At 41.3% G+C, this 17064-nt stretch overlaps 1 protein-coding gene across 1 annotated transcript in view; it reads left to right on the top strand.

The window, feature by feature from the left end:
• The first annotated feature begins 4087 nt into the window (after positions 1-4087).
• GUCY1A1 (guanylate cyclase 1 soluble subunit alpha 1) overlaps positions 4088-17064 on the top strand; it is a 33187-nt gene continuing 20210 nt past the window's right edge. Inside the window, exon 1 of the mRNA XM_081206859.1 lies at positions 4088-4350. The gene's annotated coding sequence lies outside the window, so the exon portion shown is untranslated. The remainder of the gene's footprint in view (positions 4351-17064) is intronic.

The raw sequence follows: 17064 nt of genomic DNA, 5'->3' as shown, positions 1-17064 counted from the left end.
AATTGCAGGCAGAGACCAGCAATTGGATAATTCCCAAAGGACAGCTCTGGCCCCTTGAGAAGTAACAGGTTTCCTCCTAGCCGACTCAGATGCAGGAGTGGTATTAGGAAGGTTGTGAAAATGGGATGTTGGGAAGTACAGTGGTACCTCGGGTTGCAGATGCTTCAGGTTACAGACGCTTCAGGTTACACACTCCACTAACCCAGAAATCGTACCTCGGGTTAAGAACTTTGCTTCAGGATGAGAACAGAAATTGCAGCAGCGGCACCACTGGGCGGCGGCAGCGGGAGGCCCCATTAGCTAAAGTGGTACCTCAGGTTAAGACCAGTTTCAGGTTAAGAACGGACCTCCAGAACGAATTAAGTTCTTAACCCGAGGTACCACTGTAAAGAGGGAATCTAGCTCACCATCCTCTATTCTCTTCCCTTAAAGGCTCTCCTGTTAACACCATCTGCTGATTAAAAATTTAAAATAAAATGTACAAGGATACAGTATTAAGAAAAAGCTTTCTTAATACAAGAAAGAAATAACAGGAGGAAGGCAGCATAAAAATGGTTCATTGTTAAGCATCTAGAAAACAAATGGACAATGACAGTATGACATAATTTTACTATGAAGTGGCTACAAAATCATCTTTAGATGGGTGGGCACCATTTTTTTGTATTCCCCACCCCCAAACAAAGTTGTGAGTTGTGGTTATTGTCATTATAAAATATCCATCTTTGAACTTTGCATGTTTATTGCAAAAGCAGCATTTGTGTGTGTGTGTTTTAAAAAAATCCCATGCCAATCAATGTTGGTGTTTAAGAAGAACTGTTAATGGTAGGCTCATTTGCTATGTTGAAATAATGAATAGAGAAAAATCTGCACACTGCCTCAAAACATGAGAACTGCATCAGGGTCATCCAATTAAATTGATAAGGCAGCAGATTCAGGAAGGCTAAAGGAAGCAGCTCTTTGCAGAAATTATAATTACCTATGGGATTCATTGGCAGGGATGGTGTGATGGCTACGGAAATAGGTGGTGTAAATTTTAATAAATTTTTTCAAGTACCTATTAGATCTGATATCCAGCAATGCAAGCTCCTTGTTTGGATGCATTTTAATTTCTATTTTGGCTATCAGGTGTTTGGTAAAAGCAACACAGAATTCATGCACTACCTTGCCATTTGCTTCTGAGTAAAAGGTAAAGGTAAAGGACATACTTCACTATGGAGTTGTGGTGCTCATCTCACTTTTCAGGCCAAGGGAGCCAGCGTTTGACCACAGACAGCTTTCCAGGTCATGTGGCCAGCAGGACTAAACCAACTAAACCATGACGGAAGCCAGAGTGCACAGAAACACCGTTTACATTCCAGCCACAGCGGTACCTATTTATACTTGCACTGGCGTGCTTTCGAACTGCTAGGTTCGCAGGAGCAGGGACAGGGCAACAGGAGCTCACACCGTCATGAGGATTTGAACTGCCAACCTTTCGATTGGCAAGCACAAGAGGCTCAGTGGTTTAGACCACAGCACCACCCGCATCCCTTGTCTGCTTCTGATTACCAGTTGCTGGGAATCACGAGGGGTGAGAGTGCTACTGCACTCAGGTCCTGCTTGCAGTTTCTCCATAGGCATCTGGTTGGCCACTGTGAGACCTGAATGCTGGCCTCAATGGGCCTTGGTCTAATCCATTCCTGGACCACAAACTCCTCCACCCAATAGTAACCCCTTCTTATTTGTATTGTTTCAATTAAGATTCAGTTGGTTCCCCCCAATTCATTCCTTTGCAACCGCTAGCCAACAAGACTGTTTAGAAGTTTCCTTAGGGTGGTTCATTACTGCTTAGCCATAAAGAGGAGTGGCAGACTGGTGCAGAATAATAATTCCCATCCTAACCGACTTCAAAGATTGTTGTGAAGATAAGAATGATAGACCATTTTATAAACTACAGTGTATTACAGATGTGATAAATAACACAGAGTCAGATTGAAATAAATGAGTTCAACTTTGAAAGCAGGGGAAAAAAACTAGTCCAAAACAAATCTTTTCTAATAACAATAATAATAATGACATACAATTTTGATGTCAAAATGTTTTTGGCATTTATTACCACTTAAGAACATAAGGTTTTTCATCTGTATAAATCAGAGTAATTTCAAAACTGCAACCAGTCAAATGTTAGTCCAATTAATGATTCAGCTTCCTGAATGAGAAGGATTTCATCTGTGTTCAATTTGTGTGCATGTATTTACAATGAATGATTTTTTAAATACACACACAGAGGATTTTCCCATAAAGTGAAGAGTGGATCCAGATGTTTTTAAAAGAAAAAGAAAAAAAGGAGGCATTTCATGATCAGCTTCTTGAATATTTACATTTGTTTATTTATATGCAGCTAGAGCCAAGCCACAATGCATTATAAAGTTACAAAATACAACATACAAAAGAACATGCTAAAATCCAGAGCAAAATGAGGGCTCAGGGATCAATATAAAAAGCTAGGAACAATTCCATATTTGTAAAATTCACAAGCCAAAGCATAATGAGTTGTTGTGCGGGTATGCCAAAACTGGGCTGCTTTTCCAAAGAGAAGGAAACCAAAACTTGTTGCATGCATACAACTCCACTGGAGAAAAACAGATACTGGTAAAGATGTACAGAATGATCAGTTTCAAGGCACTGCCTTATGCATTTTTTCACTTTAATGACAGCATTTCCTTTCTTTCTTGTGTTTGCAACTCTAGTTATATGAATAACCAAATATATCAGTATCATAATGCTTGCACCTGCATTTTTGTATTTTTAATATTTACATCTTATCACATTAATGTGTGTGCACCCATTTCCCCACTTTGGATAAGGAATCCTAAACTGTATCCTACACAAATCAGTTTGACATTTTCATGAGCAGCTGCCCTATTTTTTTATTAGAAAGAAAAGGGAAAAAGAGGTATTATCTATATAGGAAGAGAGATTTTCTTGGTAGCAATCAAAGGCCTTAGTTACGTTTGGTTATCCTTACATGGGAAAAATGTTGGGTGGTAGCCACCTGAAGTTTACTCAGCACATACCATTGAAAATCAGAGCTTTCCACATGCACACTGACTTCTCCATCCTCTATCCATCCAAAAGGGATGATCACATTACAGCCAGTCAAAAACAACTGGGGGTGCAGAGCTTGAAGTGTGTGCCATGAGGAGAGTCTTTAGGGCCATATAGAGAGGTCTGGAGGGCTGCATTTGGATCTTGGGACTGAGGTTCTCCAATCCAGGTAGAACTCCTAATAATGGCAGGCAATTCATGACAGCTTGCATCTCATCTATAGCACCCAGCAGCTTGTTCACCCAGAAGCATCTCCAATTCTGCTTCTTCTGAGCATAGTCTTTATTGCAAGTGTTTGACAGTGCTGTGGCAGGCCACTCCCGGCTCAGAAGCATGATGCCAAGTTGAAAAGGTCCATATAACTTGAAGAGATGGATTAACCAGGCTGGGCTTCTCATTACATAAGCTAAGGCAGTGGATGCTGGGGGCGGGGAGGAACGCAGGCTGGAGGAATAGAAGAGTTCCCAGCGGCATCCAGGTATGTTTATCTGTTTGGGGCAAGCTACATATGATGCAGTGTGGTGTAGTGGTTTGAGTGCTGGACTAGGACCTGGGAGACCAGGGTTCAAATCCTTGCTTAATCATGAAACTCACTGCATGACCTTGGTTCAGTCACTCATTCACTCTCAGCTCCACCTACCTCACAGTGTTGTTCTGAGGATAAAATGAGGAAGACTACAGGTGCTACCTTCAGCTCCTTGGAGGAAAGATGGGATAGAAATGCAATAGTAATAGTAATAATGAAGGTGTTTGAAGTTAATTCCCAACAATTCCAGAATAAGGGGGAAGGCTTTATATGGCAGCCAAGAACCTATCCGTGTATTTAATCGGCAACTGAACACAGCAGAACCCCAGATGATGGGAAGTCTTAAAATGTGCCACCTAATGAGTGCCTCGCTCTTTCTTCTCCCCCCCCCCCCCGCACCTTGCTATCTTTCCTCCTTTTGTGTCGCTTCGGCTGCTCCCCCCCCCCCCCCGCGCGCTCCGCTCCTGCCGCGGCGGCTCTTCCGATTGGGCGCCCAAGAAAGCGCCTCCTCGCTTGGAGCGAGAGGCCGGGGAGGGGCCAGAAGAAGCGGCTGAAGCCAGCTGTCCAAACGCACGTTTCCAACATGAGTTCGCCGGGGAGAGGCTGTCGAGCTGGGAAGGCGAGCGGCGCTTTCCCCTCAGGCACCGCCGCCGCCGAAGAAGCAGCAGCAGCAGCAAGAGCCGCCGACTGCCGCTCGAGCGCCGGGCGAAGCGAAAGGGGAGAAGCAGCGCGCCGGGGTGAGTGGAGGAGGCGAGCGCCTCAAAGCAGGCGGCAACGGGGCGAGCGCGCGGCGGTGGGGCTGCTCGGGTCGGCGGCGCGCGGCCACCTCTCGCTGAGGCGTCGAGGAGAAAGACGTCTCGTCGCCGCCGCCAGCCGGGGCAAATGGGGACCCTGGACAGCGCTAGGGCGCGGAGGGGAGGGGCTGGCGCTGCCTGGCGCGCCGGGGTGTGGCCCTCTCCCGCCCTTCTTCGCCTGCTCAAGCGGTGCCTGCGCCCCGCTCCTTCGGTCTAGCCCAACCTTCACCGCGCGCCACCACTTTCCTCCTTCTTCTGCCCTAAATTGGTTCGCGGATGCCTTTCTCTGGGCATGGTCCACTTGAGGCAGGTGATGGGGGGAGCGAGGGGGTATTGTTGCCGTTTCCCTCACCTTCCTATGCGCACCATTCCTTCACTGCCCCCCCCCTCCGCACGCGGTTGGTGGTTTGGAAGCTCCGCAAAGTCCTGCCAATAGCAAAGCGGGTTCCTCAGCCAGGACTCCTTTCCGGACCTCCCTACCCTCTCCGGAGAGGAAAGACGGGCCGCGACGGGCCGCTCTCTCCTTTCCCGCCCTGCTGCTGCCGAGGCAGGTCCTGCGCCCGGAGAGAGGCTCGCGCGGTCTGAAGGGAACCGGAGCCGCTGCGGGAGCCTGCGGGCCCCGCCTTCCCCCCTCGGCGCACCCGTCCCGCTCTCGCTCTGCCTGGTTCCCACGCTCCGGCCTCCGGAACGCGGCAGAGGGCGAAGCGTCCCGGGTCAGGGCAGCGGGGTCAGGACGAGCTCGGGGCTTCCAGGCACCGGCAGCGGGGCAGGTTCGTGGGAAAAGGCGGAGCGAGCTGCTTCCACCCTCACCCTGTCAGTAGCTGCAGGGAAGGTTGCTGCCGAGGCCGGGCCGGCCTTTCCTCGGGCCGAGTCAAGAGTTGTCCAGAGTTGTCCTCAGCGGCCACCGTAGCTGCGCCCCGAAAAGCAGCTCGCATGCTGTGCAAATACTTGCACAGGCTGGATGGCTGCTTCTTTAAATGTTATTTGTTCGTTATTGTTTCGTAACAAGATTTGCTCGGTGCCTTACAACTGTAACGGTTCTCAAAGCAGTTTGCAAGGATCTGTTGCATTGGGAAAAAACCCAACAAAACTAAATCATAACTCCCCTTTCTTCCGAGGTCAGGATGGCGTCCGAGGTTCTTCGCTTTTAGCTTCACAGTTGTCACTTTGAGATCAAGGCCAAAATCCCCACTCAGCCATGAAACTCAATGAGTGACCTTGGGCCATCAAGTCTTTCGGCACAGCCTGCCTCACAGGGTTATTGTGAAGATAAGATAGGGAAGGGTAGAACCATATATACAAGTTTTAACTCCTTGAAGGCAAGATACACTATTGATAGAATTGTAAATAAATTTTTTTAAAAAACAAAAAAATGTGTGGAGGAGAGCAGAATGGATCAATCATTTCATGTGCTCCATGGCTGGATCTGAATGTCCCCAACTTTAGCATTGTAGCCACTTATGTCACACTCTCTCTATCTTACAGGTATGTAGCCCTGTTGGTCTGCCGTAGTCGAAACAAAATTTAAAAAAAAGTGTGCATGCACACGAAAGCTCATACCAATAACAAACTTAGTTGGTCTTTAAAGTGCTACTGGAAGGATTTTTTAAATTTTGTCTCTAGTTATCAATTAAAATAAGGAAACTAAAACTAGAATCAGTAGTTAACAGAAACAAGGAGGAAAACAGCAGATGAAACCATGGTATAGTGTCAAAACGATCAGGAAAAATTAATCAGAAATGACACAACCCAAAATAAGGTGTTTATTCCCGTTAGAGAAGAAAGAAGGAAATGTACTAGCTCATTTTCATGCTTTGGCACCAACCCTATCTCTGGTCTGTGGAAAACTTCATCTGTAGATTTTTGCGAATCAAGCACAAACCAGACCAAGGCTGTTTTTTTCTGGTTATTTGGCCATTGTATCTGAGTATGCAAAATAAACAAAACAAAACTCCAATACCCAGTTGCTTCATCATTACCGCCTTTCTTGGAGATAGCTCTAAAATATATAGTTGCACTTAGAGTGCAAGTCAGACTGATTTCAGACATTAAATTATTGATACTTGCTTCACATTCTATAAAGAAACATCCTCCCCCCATCCCAACTCTTGAAATGTTGAGCATGATGTAGGCTATATGGCAAAAGGCTGCTTGTTTTAACTCTCCTTTCTTGTCCTTATGAATTCTTTGCCTCGGTCTCATCTACATTACTTCCAGCAAGTTTAGAAAATAAGTTCTTATTTTAAAACCAACTGGACTTATTGGTGTGAATCTATTGTATGCTCTGCCCTTTGGAAATGTCTATTGAAAGCAGAGTTAAAGTAGAATTAATAGCTACAGGTTAGAAATATATTGCTTTTCTGATTTATGATTGAGCACTTGGGGACAGTATTTTAATGTTTATCAAAGGCTCCATTGTTGAATCTGCTGTTGTTTCTGCCATTTGTGTTCATGGTTGTGAAGCAAAAACTAAGAACTGTTTAAAATCTTAGTTTCTTAGCCAATTTGCCCCTTTTCTAATCCAGTATGAAAACATGCAACTGGCATATGAGTAAAAAAACAAATAAATTAGTATGGTTTTTATTAATTATCTAACTGTATTATTGAGTGGTTGGAATTTAGGTGGCACTTTAAAGACTTGACAGCACAGCATCTCTACACAGAAGTGAGTCTAGCTGAGTTCAGTGGGACTTACTCCCAGGTAGATGGGTGTAGGACTGCAGCCTAACATATTTACCGTGGCATAAGTTTTCATGTCCCTGTTTTGTCAGGTGCATCTGACACAAATGGATTCTCGTCCACAAAAGCCTATGCCAGAACGTATTTGATAAATTTTAAGAAACCACCAGAAACTTTGTGACTTTATTATACTTCCTTATGGGTTGTAATTTGCCACCTACTTGTTGATGGCATCCATCTGTCTCAAGAGGCAATGGGTTACACCTCCTGGGAGGACGTCAAACCTTAGTGACAGGCCTGGGCAGTGTGTATGGAGGTCCTTCCTGCACCTCCTGCAGCTAAGCTGGTGCCAAACATATTGCTCTGCTTTCATTTGACCACATCAATTAGGTCAAGAGTGGGGGTCTTGTCGTCTGGGCCACCTACTGCATGTATTTTATTCTACTAACTTTAGACAAGCATGGTGAAAGAACAATATCTTTCAAAGTACATTGTGTAATACCAGAACAATATAGAAAGTGAGGTTAATGAGAATTATTTCATGATACATCTTTATGGAGTCACAAAAGAAGGTCTTAATGTTTAGCTCCTTCTCTCACTGGTTAAGGATAAAGGTGTCTACTACAACAATTAACGCTGTTGTCAATAATTCTTTTTGGAAGGCAACAGTTTCGTTAATGGACGACTAAGATAATCAGTTTCAAGGTATATAATTTATTGATGGGTTTTCATGTCAGATCCAAAATAAAAATGTGGATGTGCAAAATACAGCTTGCAATGTATTTTGTTTTGTTTTTAAAATCCAGACAGTCGGGATAAAGGGTTTATAGTTATGCTTCCAACTGTCTGAGTTCATAGAATATCGTGAATTCTGCATTTTTAATGTTATAAAATCAACACACACAAAATGCAGCCTGATCTTTGAGGGAACAACTACCACCACTACACTTTTGGTTGATACTTGATTAGAATAATTAAACAGATCAAACCTGAAATGTTGCAAATTCAAGTATCTGTCTGTGGAATTCACTGCTGTGGATTCTGATGTGAGTTTTGAATACCTAATGGATCTTTCAACTGTTGTTGACATAAAATTGTCAGTAGTAATTATAGTTTTGTAATTGGATGTTTTGTATATTTTTTAAAAAATAATTATCTTGGGACACTTTGTTTAAAAGGTAGCATATACATTTCTTTGATAAATGAATGAATAGTAGTTTTGTGGAAAATACAGAGGAGTGGGATGAATAAATTTAAAAAGAACAAACCAGAAGGTGCTGCCTTCCTAGATTGCAGTTCCTAAATTGGTGATGACAACAACTCTGATAGGGGCGGCAGCTGCTGGAAAATATGGTTTCTTATGTAATAAAACTAATATTTGTTTGAAATGGTTACATTGGCCGGTATACTTTTTATGCCATTAAGGAGAAGTCATATATTATATATTTTCACTGCTATCAAAAAGTAGTGAAACAGTCAATTTGTTTTCACTTTTTTATCAAACAGTAGGGAATGAAATCTTGTTCCTATGTGTATTGCTGTGATTCTGAAACTGAGATTAGGCTTTATTATACTCTGTCAATCATGAGTAGACCAGATAGGCTGCTAGATAAAAGGCAGGCAGAGATACCCCAATCAGCTGAACTGATCATTATCTCTAAATAGAAGAGCAGTCAGAAGATTCCTTTCACTCTACAGTTGGGAAGGAGAAGAAACAAAGTGGAAAAGGTCACTAACTGATAATAGCCAGATAATTATTTTGGTGCTCCCCCCGCCCCTGACAACTGAATGTGAAGCTAACATTGCAGTAGACTAGAGTATAATGCAGTTGTTGAGCAGTTATTTGAAATATATTGAGTAATTATTTTTTTATCAGTTTATCAGCTATATGAACTTCTTTGAGGTAATCCATGAAGTGCACAAATGTGGCTCCTGTGGCACAAACATTTGTTACATTGCTATTTAATAGCAATAGGTACATTTCTTTATTTTCATTTGTCTTGCCTTCTTTTCCCTTGGCACCATAAGATGCAGTCTCCATCACGGAGAAACAAAGTTGATAACTGGGTTTATTAAACCTTATAATGCATTGGAGGGCATTGTTTGGAATCTCAAAGCTGCAAAAACCCACCAAGCAAAAAACCCCTGTTTGCTTGGAAGTCATACCCCACTGAAATCAATGGGGCCTAGGGCCAATTCACACCAGTAGGTAGGCTCCACACATGGCTAGATTCCACATATAAAGTAGAATGAGCCTTTGTCTTGTGTATGTTCCCTGCAAAATACAGAATATATGCCTCATCCACATGCTGCAACTACTCCCTTCTGTTGCATATGTGGAATTTGACCCTAGTATATTTGTGTCATGTATGCAGACAGGATGCATTCCACATATCACATTGTACATACAGGGCAGGGGAGAAGCCATCCTAGCACACGTGGAGCCAAAATCCTGTGGCATATTAGGAATGCGCCTTTCCTTTCAGAGAAGTATGTTTAGGATTGCATCCCTGAGGGAGCAAGCTAATCATAACCGACTATCGGCTGAACCAATCTTGCAAAATGTTCTGCCCAAAAAAAGAGCAACGTATTTCATGGATATAACCTTTCTTGCCTTCTGTGTAGAGAGAGAATAAATCAAAGTGGAGGCCCATGTACCTTTCCCAGATGTTGTCGTAGAGGTCTCTTTCATTGCACAGGGTTTACAGCTGCTAAGTGCTTCTGTTGCAGCAATCACATTTGGCAGCAGCTGAAACCATGTTTGTAACCTGAGTTTCTCCCACCCTTTCTTTCTTGTGCAACTATGGATTTTCTCACCTCAAATGCATACTTAATGGGCATTGAAATAAATCTGTTGAAAATGTCACAGCTGGACTTTTACAGCTTCCTGCGAGTATGAAGGCAGAACATGTAGAGGATTACAGTAGTTAAATAAAGTATAGTTTTGAATTTTTTGAACTGTTTTAAAACCAACAAGAGTTCAATATAATTCATCTGAGTTCCACTTTATGTTTATTTTAGTAGAGTAGTGGGGAGCATGGATAGGCATGGATATGTATATGAAAGGTTAAGAGAATAATGGCTTTATGTTTCCATATGTAAAAAGTCAGGGATAATACACATAAACAGTTTTTGGAAAAGCAGATTTGTCACTTGCATTGTTATATCCCTTGAGAACAGTCTAGCCCATATTGTAATTAGGTCAATTGTAACACAGAGAATCTTGGAGAATAATTTGGTTTGTTTATGTGTGGGTGGATATATATATATATATGCTTTCGTAGATTTTCACGGGTACAGGAATGTAGGTTTTGGTGTCTTCGGGTGTCTTCCCGTGTAAGAGTTGGGGTGTCTAGGCGACGTTTCGACGAGGTCTCACTCGTCATCTTCAGGCTGGTGCTTTCGGCTTCTTGTTACTAGAACAGAGCTCTGTTCTAGTAACAAGAAGCCGAAAGCACCAGCCTGAAGATGACGAGTGAGACCTCGTCGAAACGTCGCCTAGACACCCCAACTCTTACACGGGAAGACACCCGAAGACACCAAAACCTACATATATATATATATATATATATATATATTAGACACCCCAACTCTTACACGGGAAGACACCCGAAGACACCAAAACCTACATTCCTGTACCCGTGAAAATCTACGAAAGCAAATATATATATATATATATATATATATATATATATATATATATATGACACACACACACACACACACACACACACACACACACACACACAGATAGATAGAATGGGACCAAGTATCATTTCTTAGGTCCTTCTGTTCAAAGTGCCCAGGGTCCCAGACATGCCCACTTGAAAGTGATTGCTTAAATAATTATATAATTATGCAAGAAAAATATTGCAGTAATGAATTTATTACATGGATAGAATTTGGATGGAAATTTCCATTTGCCCAGTTTGTTAAAATGCTTTAGACAGCACTCCCTAAATGCTATGAAATACAGTTCACAAAAAGGTTAGTTGTGTTTGTTTATCTTTATTGCCTTTCCCATGAATTCAAGGAGGTTAATAGCATTGCAATAAATATGCTACCTTTTGCAAAGCTTGGACATACTCAGCCACTACTGATCCTTACTAAACTAGGCTAGCTCTTCCAGATGTTTGGAATGCTAGTTATATCTATACCTCTCAGAGTGGGGTCTGAGATCACCCCCCCGCCACACCCAGGGAATGTATTGCCAAGTATGGATGGACAAATCAGTGCACATCTGGTCCATGTCAGTTTTGCATGTGTTCATTCATGAGTCTGTTCTGCCCCATTCATGCATTAATTGCATTTTTTAAAGTCCATAGAAAAATGTATTTAGAGATGCACTTAATAATACTTTATAAAATATATATTTGTACACATCTACCTCAATGTACACATTTCTTGACATATTGTATCACAAAAATATATACTTTTTGCATTTTGGTGCATTTTTAAAGCTGAGAACTATGTTAGCTATTTCAGAGAAGCATGAAATCCAATAGATAATTACATTCTGATCTGTGCATTAGTCCAGAAGGTGTAAATTAGGTCAGTTTGCTTAAAAATGTGACCTGAACAAAATTCTTCTCCATCTGTAGTGCCAAGAAAGGGAAAAGAGAAACACTTTTGAATTTAGACAAAGAGAGATACAGTTGCTACGTTTTTGGACTTGACTGGTATAAGCCTTAGGGATGTCCTGTTGCTTTTGACAATTGATGCCTGTTTATATACTTGCTTCCCATTCAACATAAATTGTTTGTTTGAAGATACAAAAGCAGTACAAATCTCCAGGACTCTTTCCTCACAAGGACCATGACCCTGTGAAAGGCTATTCCCTGGCATGTTCTATGGCTTGGGAAATTGGGCAACATGAAACACTATTGTGTAATATGAAAACACAAACTTTTTCACCCAAAAGCTTCACAGTATCAGTGAATTGTGCCACCATTCTGTGGAAGAGAATTACAATATTTCAAGTAACCAATGGACCAGTGCTACTAAGTTAGTAAATAAATTGGAGAAGCTTGTTCACATTTGTTTATTCGCCTGCCTCCCCCACCTGTAAATTCAGCTTACAGATAAAATAGGAACAGCTAAAAACATAACTAATGAGAAATATTTAGCATAAATCTAACCACAAATTTAATATATGTAGTTTATTTAAAAAAAAATACTGTGGCTTATGGAAGGAATGTTTTTTGGTGTCAGTGTCCGATGAAAAATGGGGAAACCGTTTCACACGTTAAGCACTACTTTGGCTGGGAAGTTTCCTAGAGCTTGTTAGGCAAATTCAGAAATTGGATGGTTTCTTTTCCATATGTTTTGATATTCTCCATTGATCCCTTGATATCATCCTTTGAAGCTGTTTGTGTGAGATGAGGTTGGTGTCAAAAAAGTGAATTAAAGGTCTGTGAAATGTTAAGACAATTTGCCAAGGTGACGTTAGGGTCATTTTAGATAACTTAGAAAAAGATGAGTCTGGGGGTTTCCCTCTAGTTTTTAAAGTTTAGCTATCCAGTGAGTCTTATAATTGCTGACCTAGTTCCAAAGCTGAAGGGAGTTAGCAGCCTCTACTGACTACAATAATGTTTTGCATGTTTATTCTAGAATGACAAACACAAATATAAAAATTTAAAAAATCACAGGATGGGTGAGATTCTAAAAAACACACCAGAAAATTCAGCAGAAAGGTTACACTGTGTGTGTGTTTGTGACATGGAAGGGAAGTGGGTAGAGGCCAAACAGACTAGAATTTGATTAAAATGTCAGTTAAAAGTGCTATTTATAATCAAAGCAATTTATGCTAGTTGGCATGCTGATGAGTTCCAACAGTTAATATGCTGTACTTTCCCTTTTTTCCTTAGTGTACTGAAACTGCTCAAAATGAATCTGGTAGTACAGATACTATGTAAGGATTTCTACATGGATTTCATCCACCATTTACATAAATATAACATTGAGGAGTACAGTATTCAAATGTGCAATCCCTCCACATATAGTTTGAAATGGTACAGTTTTCAAGAGTGCTATGTCAAATGATTATTCTGAATAGGACAATATGCTTTCAGAGGAGCAAATCTTTTGCAGTAGAAACAACAGTCTTGTGGCATCTTGAAAACCATCAAATGTATTACATTGTTATGTGCATGTGGAGTGGCTGGTTCAATGAGACGTACACACACAAGCTTCTTAAGTAGTATGACAATGTTATGAAATGACATGAGCAAATCTACATGGCAATGTAGAAGGCATGGCACCACTAATTCATCACCTCAAGTAAAAACCCAAAATGTTAATGATTGCTCATGTGTACCCAGTAAACAGGAGCATTTCGAGCTCAAGGAAAGGTTATAAAAGAGTTAATGCTTGCACTGAGTCAAAAGCACATTGATTGTCTGGAGGCCTAGACAAAGCAAATAGTAATTAAATAATCTCTTTCCAAGCCAATGGCTTCCAGTGACCTAGAGATGATTAATATAGTTAATATGCCCTTCAGGAGAGAAAGGGGTTGCTAAATATATGTTTCAAACAGACACATTTAGCATCAGTCGGTCCAGTGCAATGTAGTTCAGTCTGGTGAGATCCTTTCCCCCCACAAGTCTTGGCTGGGGTGGTGGGGGGAAAGAAAGTGCTTTATAATGCAAAAGACATAACAAAGATAGATGAGGGAGTTAGGCAATATGTCGATTGTGGCTTTATATTTCCATAAGTACTGCTTATAAACTCTAGTATATGAAAACTGTACAGAGGGAAATGGGGATGCAAAGAAGGAAGTTCAGTTTTGTGCATGCATTGTTGTTCACAGTGAGTGCATAGTGTGTGTGTGTGTGTGTGTGTGTGTGTGTGTGTGTGTGTGTGTGTGAAAACTTCAATAAAACATTAAGTAGGAAAAAGGACAGCAAAGTGGACTGAATGAAAAAAGGAAGGAAGGAGCTACTATAAAGTACAAACTGTATACAATGCATTAATCATATGGAAGGGAATACCTGTTGGGCCCCCCAAAGCACTGGAACTATATGGGTGTAACAACATGCTTTTGTGTTAGAAAAGTAAGAAAACTGAGTATATATTGGAAAATTGTTCTGCATGGTTATCTTATTTAAAGGGATGTAACAGTTGTTTAGATTGGAGAGGATTTATTTTGATCCTGCAAATCTGCTTTCCTGTTATGGAACAAACACTGACCTTCTCCATAAAAGCTAAAACTGTATTCTGTGTCTGGCACAGCCTGTATGACACCGGTAGCTCTAGTGAGACAAAATGGCTTGTAAAAAGCTGTTTTTTTATACTATTGATCCATCTAGCCCATTATCCTCTCCACTGATTAGCAGTGGTGCTTCTAGGGTGTCTGAGAAAGGTCTTTCTCATCTCTGCTACCCAAGATCCTTTTTAACTGGAGATGCTAGGAACTGAACATGGCTTTTGTGCATGCAAGGCATGTGCTTTACTGAACCACAGCCCAGGGTACATACAACTGGGGGAGGTATTTGGGGTTTCAAAATTGATAGTGACAAGTAGCAAGATCTTTTAAATGGTTTCACCTGTGCTGTCAAATTTTGAAATAGAGCCCTGGTTAAGGTGGCAGGTGGGATATAAAAATTTCATAACAACGTGGATAAAAAACAAAAGAGAAGGGGAGTTTTTCTTGTACCTCTGCCCTTGTCCATGTAAGTACAGTCAGCTGGAATATAGCCCGGAAACTAATTGGCAACCTGCAACAACAGTTTGCTTATTAGGGTGGTCACTTAACACTTCTCCACAAAAGAGGACACTGATTTGTGTAAAATTTCCTTCCACTAATTCGTATTTACAGATACAAATGTAGAATTGATTACTACAATTTTAATAGATGTACAATATAGTGAGAAAGACTGAACAGGTGATCTGTGTGCTTGCTCAATCTGCTGTCCAGGTGCTGCTTTTGATGGGCAACTTCAAGGTCCCTGCTCTCCCTTCTTATGGGTCTTTATCTTTAAAACCAGACAGCTCACCAACTAGAGGATTCCTTCAAACAAAGGACTGTCCTCTGTAAAGGAGAACATGTGGACACCCTATTGTTTTTGCCCATTGTGGCTGATACAAGTCAACACCCTAGCTGTTGAACAATGAAGGGGGCTTAAATACATTGTATAACTTGTTATGGATTACAAATGAATATTAATATTAATGTCACAGAGCAAGCATGGCAGTTAATGAATATTAATTCACTTGTTCCCAGGGGCCACTCTAAACTTCAAACTCAGTTATTTTGAGACCAACGCATTCACAAGCATAATCTTAAGGTACTTTATTCCTAATGACACAGAAGCTAAACTGCATGGGATGTGGGAGATTTGTGACTGGTTCTCACTTTTAGTTTTTAATTAAAAATAGCCATGGGGTGCTTTGATTTGAGTTGGATCAATGGCCCTGTGGGAGGGGCAGCCCAGCAGTTTTGGTGCTGACTCCTTCCTTTGTGCCACAGCTCTGAACTAATTTAGAGCTGCCTGTGGCTGCCTTGAACTGAAAACGAAAATATTGGGAGGTTTAATCAAAGATCTCCTGCAGTCACGTGTCATTTGGACTCATTTTCTTTCAATAAACTCCAAATTCTGCTGTAACCAATAAGCCATACTTTGGATAGTAAATTCAGTCTATGAATAACATATTTGCTAATAGGCCAGAAGTGTTATGTACAATACTGACTTCATTACATTGCAAGTTTTAGCTGCTAAAATGGGACAAACCTTTAAATGGTGTGTGCAGGTTTCTATAGAATTGTTCTGTTGCTTGCTCTATTCTATGTTCTCCAGCTGACTGTTGTTCACATATTAAAAGAAAAATGTGTGAGGCAAAATGTGTGCATTTATAATGTATTTCCATAATTTCATTTCAGGAGTAACTGGATAGGCGGTGGGAAACCTTTGACATTCTAAGTCAAATATTAACAGCTCTCATATCTCAGCTCCAGCTTTGCTACTTTAGTGACAGTGTCTTGTCGCTTTGGAATCTGCTCTTGTTGTCAGCTTGATGCATCGCTTGCTATGTAGGATTTAATTCTCTGCTGCAAACAAAGTTTAAAGATTCTGTGCCCAGTGTGGGGTGTGGGATGGGTGTGTGAATTATCAAAACATGTTATAGTGATACTGTTTTTCCATAATACATTGACTTCTCTAAAGCTCCTGAATGCTCCAAGAAAATTGGGTTCTTTTATTTCAGTAAAAAAAGTATCATAGAAAATAAGTTCTTTAAAAAGAATTCACCATGTTTTGGCTCTAGTTGAAAAGAAAACATTAAGGCTTAGACATGTGTGGTGTATCATTCATCTCCACTCCCCACCCCACCCCAGTTCATCTCCAGTTGTGTTCCTGTCTAGGAAATAATCCAAATCCCCAGAAGTAATGCATACCAAAACATAGATTTACTAGGCATTTTAAGAATGATAATATGCCACCCCAATCTCTGAGTGGTGCAAGATTCCAGGGGGTTCCAGGAGCTTACCCAGGGTTCAGTTTCCTTGGAATGAGGGAGAGCAGGTACACTGTGGTGTCTTTTCAATATATGGTTTATTTCTACATATATACAACCTGAGCCTAAAATGGAGGGGATTACAGCATTAAAACCCCCAGAAGGTCTAGCTTCTCCCATAGCCACAACTTTGGAGGCATGCGCAAATCAAGCATTGGCCTCACTCTCTAGCTTCTGCCTGCATCTAGCCCAGCTTCCTCACACACTACCTATTGTGCTTCTCACTATCAGCCAGGGGGCCCACCCATTTGACGTCTGGCACAAAGCCATTTCCTTTATTATTAAGCCATGCTTAAGCCCATTAACGCATCAAGAAGCTGGTCTGGCTACTTCCAACAATTGATTCCTCCATTAGATTTTAGCTCTTGCTGGATCCAGGATGCCCCAAATTAGAAGGGACTCTGGCATCGTACAGACTAACCCCCACCCTCCCAAACTCACAATAACAATTATCTGGTTTGTTCCACC

This window comes from Podarcis bocagei (assembly GCF_964188305.1).
Source record: "Podarcis bocagei genome assembly, chromosome: 9".
NCBI lineage: Eukaryota > Metazoa > Chordata > Lepidosauria > Squamata > Lacertidae > Podarcis > Podarcis bocagei.
This window is presented reverse-complemented; position numbering and strand designations above follow the sequence as displayed.